General features: G+C 43.3%; 1 protein-coding gene across 1 annotated transcript in view; it reads left to right on the top strand.

Annotated features, from left to right (window-relative positions):
* Positions 1-6075: 6075 nt before the first annotated feature.
* The window catches only part of KLHL24 (kelch like family member 24), a 26498-nt gene continuing 26117 nt past the window's right edge, over positions 6076-6456 (top strand). Inside the window, exon 1 of the mRNA XM_026854734.1 lies at positions 6076-6194. The gene's annotated coding sequence lies outside the window, so the exon portion shown is untranslated. The remainder of the gene's footprint in view (positions 6195-6456) is intronic.

Here is a 6456-nt window from a genome sequence, read left to right as displayed (position 1 = left end):
GTGATCAAGGGGGAGGAAAGCAAAAAATCTCCCTCCTGCTTTCCCCTACTCCTTGGGTTTTTCTTCATTTTGTGTAGTCCATGCAGCACTTCGGCTTTTTCCTTTCCCAGCTGACGTAAACACGTTCCTGATGCCTTTTGTGCCAACTTTTGTTAATGAAAACTTCCTTCTTTAAAGTCAGTCCCATCTTTCCACCAAGCAGTCCTCCAGGAATATGATCAGAAAATGAAGGAGAACCCTCAAAAATATCAGGTGTGCTTTAAAAATCACAATGTTTTAAGCCTATATTGGGATAGGTTCTCTTTGATTATTGTCATGACTTCCGACCTTAGAGAATTCATCTTATCAAGCTTTTCTCTGATGGTGAGAAGCTTCACATTTTCTTTATCTGTTTAAGTGAAAGCTGAGCTTCAGCAGCCATCACTTGATTCCAGTTGCTGAAGCTTTAAACAAAGCATTCATAGTTGTGAAAGTTGAGGTAACATTATATTGGCTGTGAGCGCTGGGAACGGAAACCCTGCAGTAACTAGGTCAGTTGATTGCTGTGGTACTGCCAGGGTGCTACCCATTATTAACTGCACTGTAGAAAGGACCTTCACAGCTCAAGCAAGCATTGACTAGTAGTAGCAGTGATCACTATCTGCAGTCTGTCTCATTCTGTGCCATTGCCAACCCATATGATGTATTCTTAACCCTTAATTTTATTTTTTTTTCTGCCAAGCACCTTCCCTTCTTTCTTCTTCTGTCGGTCTGTTTTTATAGGGCTGCCTAATATTTACAGAATCTCTTGCTCAGGGATTAATCCGCAAATGTAGTAGCTAGTTTTATTATTTGGAAAAGCACCAGGGCAGCGCTGAGGTGAATGTTGTGTCTTTGAAAGTATAAGGGAACAAACCCAACATCAGGGGGCTGCTTGCCTCAGCTGTTCCATCACCCAAGACTGCAGCAGCAACACATTATTTAATCCTGGGGAAAATCCTGCTTGTTCCTTTATGGTAGCAGCTTCCAAAAGCATTCTTCTTTTTGGCCTTTAGAAACTTGTTCCTGTGGCACTCCTACTGTTTTTATTAAAAAATTACCTGCTAACTAAATGAACCACTTAATGTGCTAAAAGCTGAAGGCTTGTCTGTTCATGACATCTTTGTCTATTGTCTTTTGCTTACGCATACTGAATTGACCTGTCGATTCTGTACCAGCTTCAGATAACTGGCTGGAATTACTGGGTAAATAATGTATATGCACACTTCTGTCACAGAGTAAATTTACATGCATCATCACAGACTACTGCTGGTATATACATAATCTCGTTTTGTATGTTTGGCAAGCTGAGTTCAGAGACTGCTTTGCACCCCTCCTTGACCTTCTTACCTCTGCATCCTCTGTTACCCATTGATCATGCTCCCTACTTAAATGCTGATCTGTAGCCCACACTAGACCATTTTCAACTGTCTGTTCCTGAAACTAGCATCCCATCACTGTGGCATTTCAGTACTGTAAAGCTTGACCATGCCAGGTGAATCTGCCCAGACTGGCCAGGGGTCTTAGTTCTGTATTGGAGAGTGAAATATTCAAGCAGTCCCTGGGAAAGTCATGGACATTGGGCCATGATTAAGAGGGAGGCCAAAAGAAATCACACCTGGGACACCCACCAACAATGGATCAAGAGCAAGCTGCTAAGGCATTCTTAAAACAAAGTCAGAAACAGAAAACTGTTTCTGACAGTTCTTGTTACTTGTTTTGCTTCCCACAGTCCTAGTACTTCAGCTAACAGAGCCCTTATGAATCTAGCAAGTCTGAGGGGGACCAACAAAGAAACATTGAGCAATGGGCTGCAGTTGTACCAGCACCACCTTCAATTTCAGAATCTGCTCCTTGAGCCTTCTCATATCCCTCCCTCTGGGCAGCTGCAGGTGTTCAAAGCACCACCATGATTTTGTGAGGTTGGCCTGTCTCATCCCCTCCCTCTTGAAAGGCACCTCCTATTTTCAGAGGATCATAATGTTATTTTGCTAGTGCTGCTTTTACTATCTTCACAACTTTTGCTCTCAGACTGTTTTTGCTTGTATTTTAAGTCACTGAGATGTTTCCAGAACAGCTGCTGCTTCCATGTATTGTTTTCTTAGGGGTAGAGGGATAGTTAGGCATTGTGCTAACAATGAGTGACTCCAAACTGTGCTTTCACCTTGCATAAAAGAGAGGTCCCAGCTGACCAAACTGTAAATGCCAGATTATTTGGGTTCAGTATTCAAAGTCTGGTTGTTATCCTAATCCATATTACTCCCATGTGTGTTATTGGCTTATAGAGGTCAGTAAGCCCTAACCCTCACGTGTGGATGGGCCAGTTGAGCTTGAGAAATCTTTGATCCCCTGCTCATAGGCTTTTGAGGGAGTGGTGGAGGAAGACAACTATTTAAATAGGTGTTTATTCTATTTGAAGAAGCTGAATTGCATTCTGGGGGTGCAGTATGGTCACTCCCAAAGCTGCAGGCAGAGCAAGCTGAGACATCACTTAGCACTGTATTTTAAGACCTTATAGCCCAAGATGAGATTCACCCAAATGAAACTGGAAGGACTGAAGCCTAGAGATGGGGCTGAAGGTAAGACTCATAAGAAATGCAGTAGGTGCAGGCTATGGTAGTTGATGAGTGCTGTAACCACCCTTCCCCATTCAGAATAGTCTTTTCTTTCTCCTGGGAAGAAGGGTGTTCTTTCCTCAATACCTTACACTAGTATAGGTTTTTCATGAGAGCAGAAAAGTGCTTCCCTTTTCCCTCCCTCCTCTCCCTCCCGCCCAAGATAATCAGTCTTTGAAACAAAATAGCAGCAGTTACTTCCATTCCCTGTTGTACATTACGCAAACGTGGAAAGAAATGAGATTCTTAAAAGTTAAGTTGCTCCTAGAAGTGCCCCATTTTCTTTCAACTTAGTCCTGAATTGCTCTCTAAAAGATTTTGCCAGTGTTACTCACAAAGAGGTTTTGTCATCAGCATCAGACTCCCTCCTGTTTCAGTTTATGTAAGTAACAAGATGCTTGGGTCACTTGTCTGGTACTGGCTGCTGTGCCACCCATTTGAATTTAAAAGCATCTTTTCTGTATTATTAGTTAATGGCTGTTTATGCACAAATAATTCTTCCTCTAAGTAAATTATACCTTTGATCTCCATAAGTGGACACAAGGAACTAGGCACATGCTAGAAGTAGAGGCCTCTTGTCCTCGATGATATTTTGATCTTGCATTCTTCATGCACCTCCACCTTCTGCTGCAGCCCGGCTCTGGCGACCAGCATGTCAAGGGAAGGAATGCAGCCTCGGCAAGAAGTAAGCACTATAGTTCAGGCACTTGTTCCACGTCTTGGTAAAACATGACCACAAAAGCAGTTCTTGAAGGAGAGCTGTGCTACTTGGCAAGAGCTGGGGAATGGAGGAAACTGCCATTTATAGTGAATTATGTGGAGGTCTGTCTTTTACTCTGTGTGTTTTATACATTTGATGTTAATGAATGGTAGGAACATTGGCTGGACTGAAACCAGTTCTTGAGTCTATTCACAGAATATGCTAAGGGGCCCTGTGAAATGCTGACAGTGTGACCCCAAATCATGGGAAATAAATCTAGTCTCAGATCTTATTGAAGTCTAAAGCAATGCTGACTTCTATTTTTCATTAAGGCTTGTCGATCTCAGCCAGTTCTGTGCACACATACCTAACTGATGAGTTCACACTCCCAGTGACACTCCAGAGCTGTGACCAAATTTTGCTTTAGTTTTTGGACTGCCTGAAGTTTAGAAATGCTAGCCCTGGAATGAGTGTGGTCCTTATGTTCCTTGTGATGGGCTTTTGCTAGTTTGCAACACAGATTTCCTTCTCAGGTTGTAAAGACTCTAAATCCATTACTTGGGAAGATCATAAGAGGAAAAGCCAATGGAATGATCTGTGTGCTCTGTACCCACACCACTTGCTGACTAGCCTCGGGCTCCTTTGCTTCCTTCTGCAGGACTAAGTCTATCAGACTAGAAAACCACGTGGACCCAAAGCAAAAGAAAATGTTCAAGTGAAGCCCAATCTAAACAGGCTGAAACCAAATGAGATTTTTTTTTTTTTTTTTTTTTTTTCCACAGATGGTAACAGGGGAGGGGAGCAGAACACTTTACAAGAGGGAGTTGACATTTTGTGTGGTGCACGCAGCAGCTCCCGGTATCAGTCATTTCTTCTGACCACCATACAAGATAGTTCCTGCTGCCGGCTGATGTGAGGTCATTTACTAGCCTGCCTAATTATCCAAAAAGTAAGGATGCCGTTGGCAAATATTGCTACTCTCGGAACATGAGTTTTTCACTGGAAACCCAAAATTTATGTAATTAATTCTTGTGTCTCCTTTTCTGACATAATGAAGGGCAGAATCAGTCATGTCCCTGGCAGCCAGCTGCTGAAAGGTCAGCCTTGTTCGACCTGGGGGAAAGAAGCAAACAGAAAAGAAGCAGAAATTTACACTAAATAAATAAATACCTAACTTTTGGTCAAAGTGCAGTTTGACTTAATTCACCTCTGCACATGTACTCTCCTGTACAAAGCCAGTACACAACGTCTGTCCGATTTCCAGTTTATTTTTTTCCTCCACAGTTATTTTCTTTAAAGTTTCCGTTTGACACTCAGAAGAATGGCGAACATCTAATGAACCTGATCATTAGTTCAAGAAACTTTATTATAGTGCTCAGCTAGTTCTGCATCATTGTTACAGCAGCTGAAGTTTCAGCAAGTTTTAAAATACTGTTAAAAAAATGAGCTTTTGCAAATTTTCAGCAGGGTTTCTTAATTGTCTCTTTTGCAAGGAATCTAAACGTATGAAACTGGTCTTTAGGCTAGGTCGTTAGACAGCTTTCAAGACACTTCAAGATTAGTTATATAGGAAGGGTCTTTAATCTTAATTCTGTATGGTGTGAGTATGGAGCTCGGGAACATGAATGAGCTGTACTTCACAGCTTCCAGCTACCTGCAGCCTGAAGAGGAATTAAATTGATGGATTCTTAGCTAAGTAGCTGAGCAGGTGGAAAAATATTAATCTCAGCAGAGATTATGCTGTAGAAATGTACATTTTGCTAATTATTACCAGTAGTAAAATTCGTTATTGCATTTTACGTAACTGAATTATGAATGGCCTGAAATTAGAAACAGTGTAGATGAGTTGTTAATATCCTTATGCAAATAAAGGTATTGTGTGAAGTGCAATGATTTAAAATATAAAAAGAGGAAGTGCTGAAAAAGTTGTAGTATTTCCTGATGAGGAAGGGAAATTATCTGCCTTAAGTGCCTATGTACCAGATCCGAATGTCTAATTGGGAGCCTGTGCCTTTTCTAGTTTGTTTTTTAAGTTGATCAGAGTAATCTTAGCTTAACACAGCCATAACTTTCTGTCTATGAATACAGCAGATTCCTAGCAGCTGTGGCCAGAAAAGCACATGACAGTTTTCTAGACCAAGCCGTCCTTCTGCCGCACAAGGAAGGCCAGGCAGTCCCCCGCTCGGTGAGACGTGTGCCAGGCTCTGCTCTCCCCGGGCCCCTGGGGAGCAAAGGCTCCCGCCTGCTCTCCACACAGGTCTCTGGCGACACATTGGGCTCCCACGGACCACCCTGTGGGTGGGCATCCGAGTGCGGCCCACAGCACCTTGGCTGGAAACACCAAGGCTCACGTACGCTTTAGCTTCACTCACCAGCAGGCTGGTAAACTGTGGCTTACCTAGGGCAGGAGCGTGCAGAGGAAGCTTGGAGAGCACGAGCAAGGTGTGCTCCCACAGCTCGCAGCTCCGCTTCACCTGCAGTCCTGACATACCCTGAGGTCCAAAGCATCCCTGGTGCAGGGGTTGGTGGCTGGCAGGAGCGAGGACCCGGGGAGCTGCTACGAAGGCTCCTCCGGCTGCGGCTCCGGGGCTGTGCAATCAGTCAGGGAGGCTGTCTGGAATGTAGGGCATGGGGACAGCTGCACCAGGCCAGGCGAGAGGCTCCCCACGCTTTGGATTTGGAAACCGCGACTTGTGCCGGCTGGTATCAGGGCTGGGAGGTGGAGCCCAGCTCACCGGCTGTGTTAAGTGTTACCGAGCGTCGGGGAGAGAGCTGGGCTGCGTCTGACTAGGCGTGAAATCCAGGAGGTGTGACACTGGAGAAAGAGGAAGACCAAAGTCAGCTTAGACTCAAGAAAGCAGGTAACTTTTAAAAGTTTGTCACTTCTAATTTTAGACTTTTAACTTTAGAAATGCTACTTTAATTTTTCTGCCAATCAATACGGATTTTAAAAAAGTAAATTTCACATGAAAAAGAGAATGGAAAATTTTAATATACCAGTGCATTTTCCATTTCTATGGTACCTGCTCTGGGGAAAGACAGAAGAGCTTCATAATTTCATCATCTTGTTAGTGTGTTTCTGTGTTAGAAAAAAAGATGGGCATTATTAGGTTTATTTAATTC

Source organism: Athene cunicularia (genome assembly GCF_003259725.1).
Source record: "Athene cunicularia isolate RWA chromosome 9 unlocalized genomic scaffold, athCun1 chr9_part1, whole genome shotgun sequence".
Lineage (NCBI taxonomy): Eukaryota > Metazoa > Chordata > Aves > Strigiformes > Strigidae > Athene > Athene cunicularia.
This window is presented reverse-complemented; position numbering and strand designations above follow the sequence as displayed.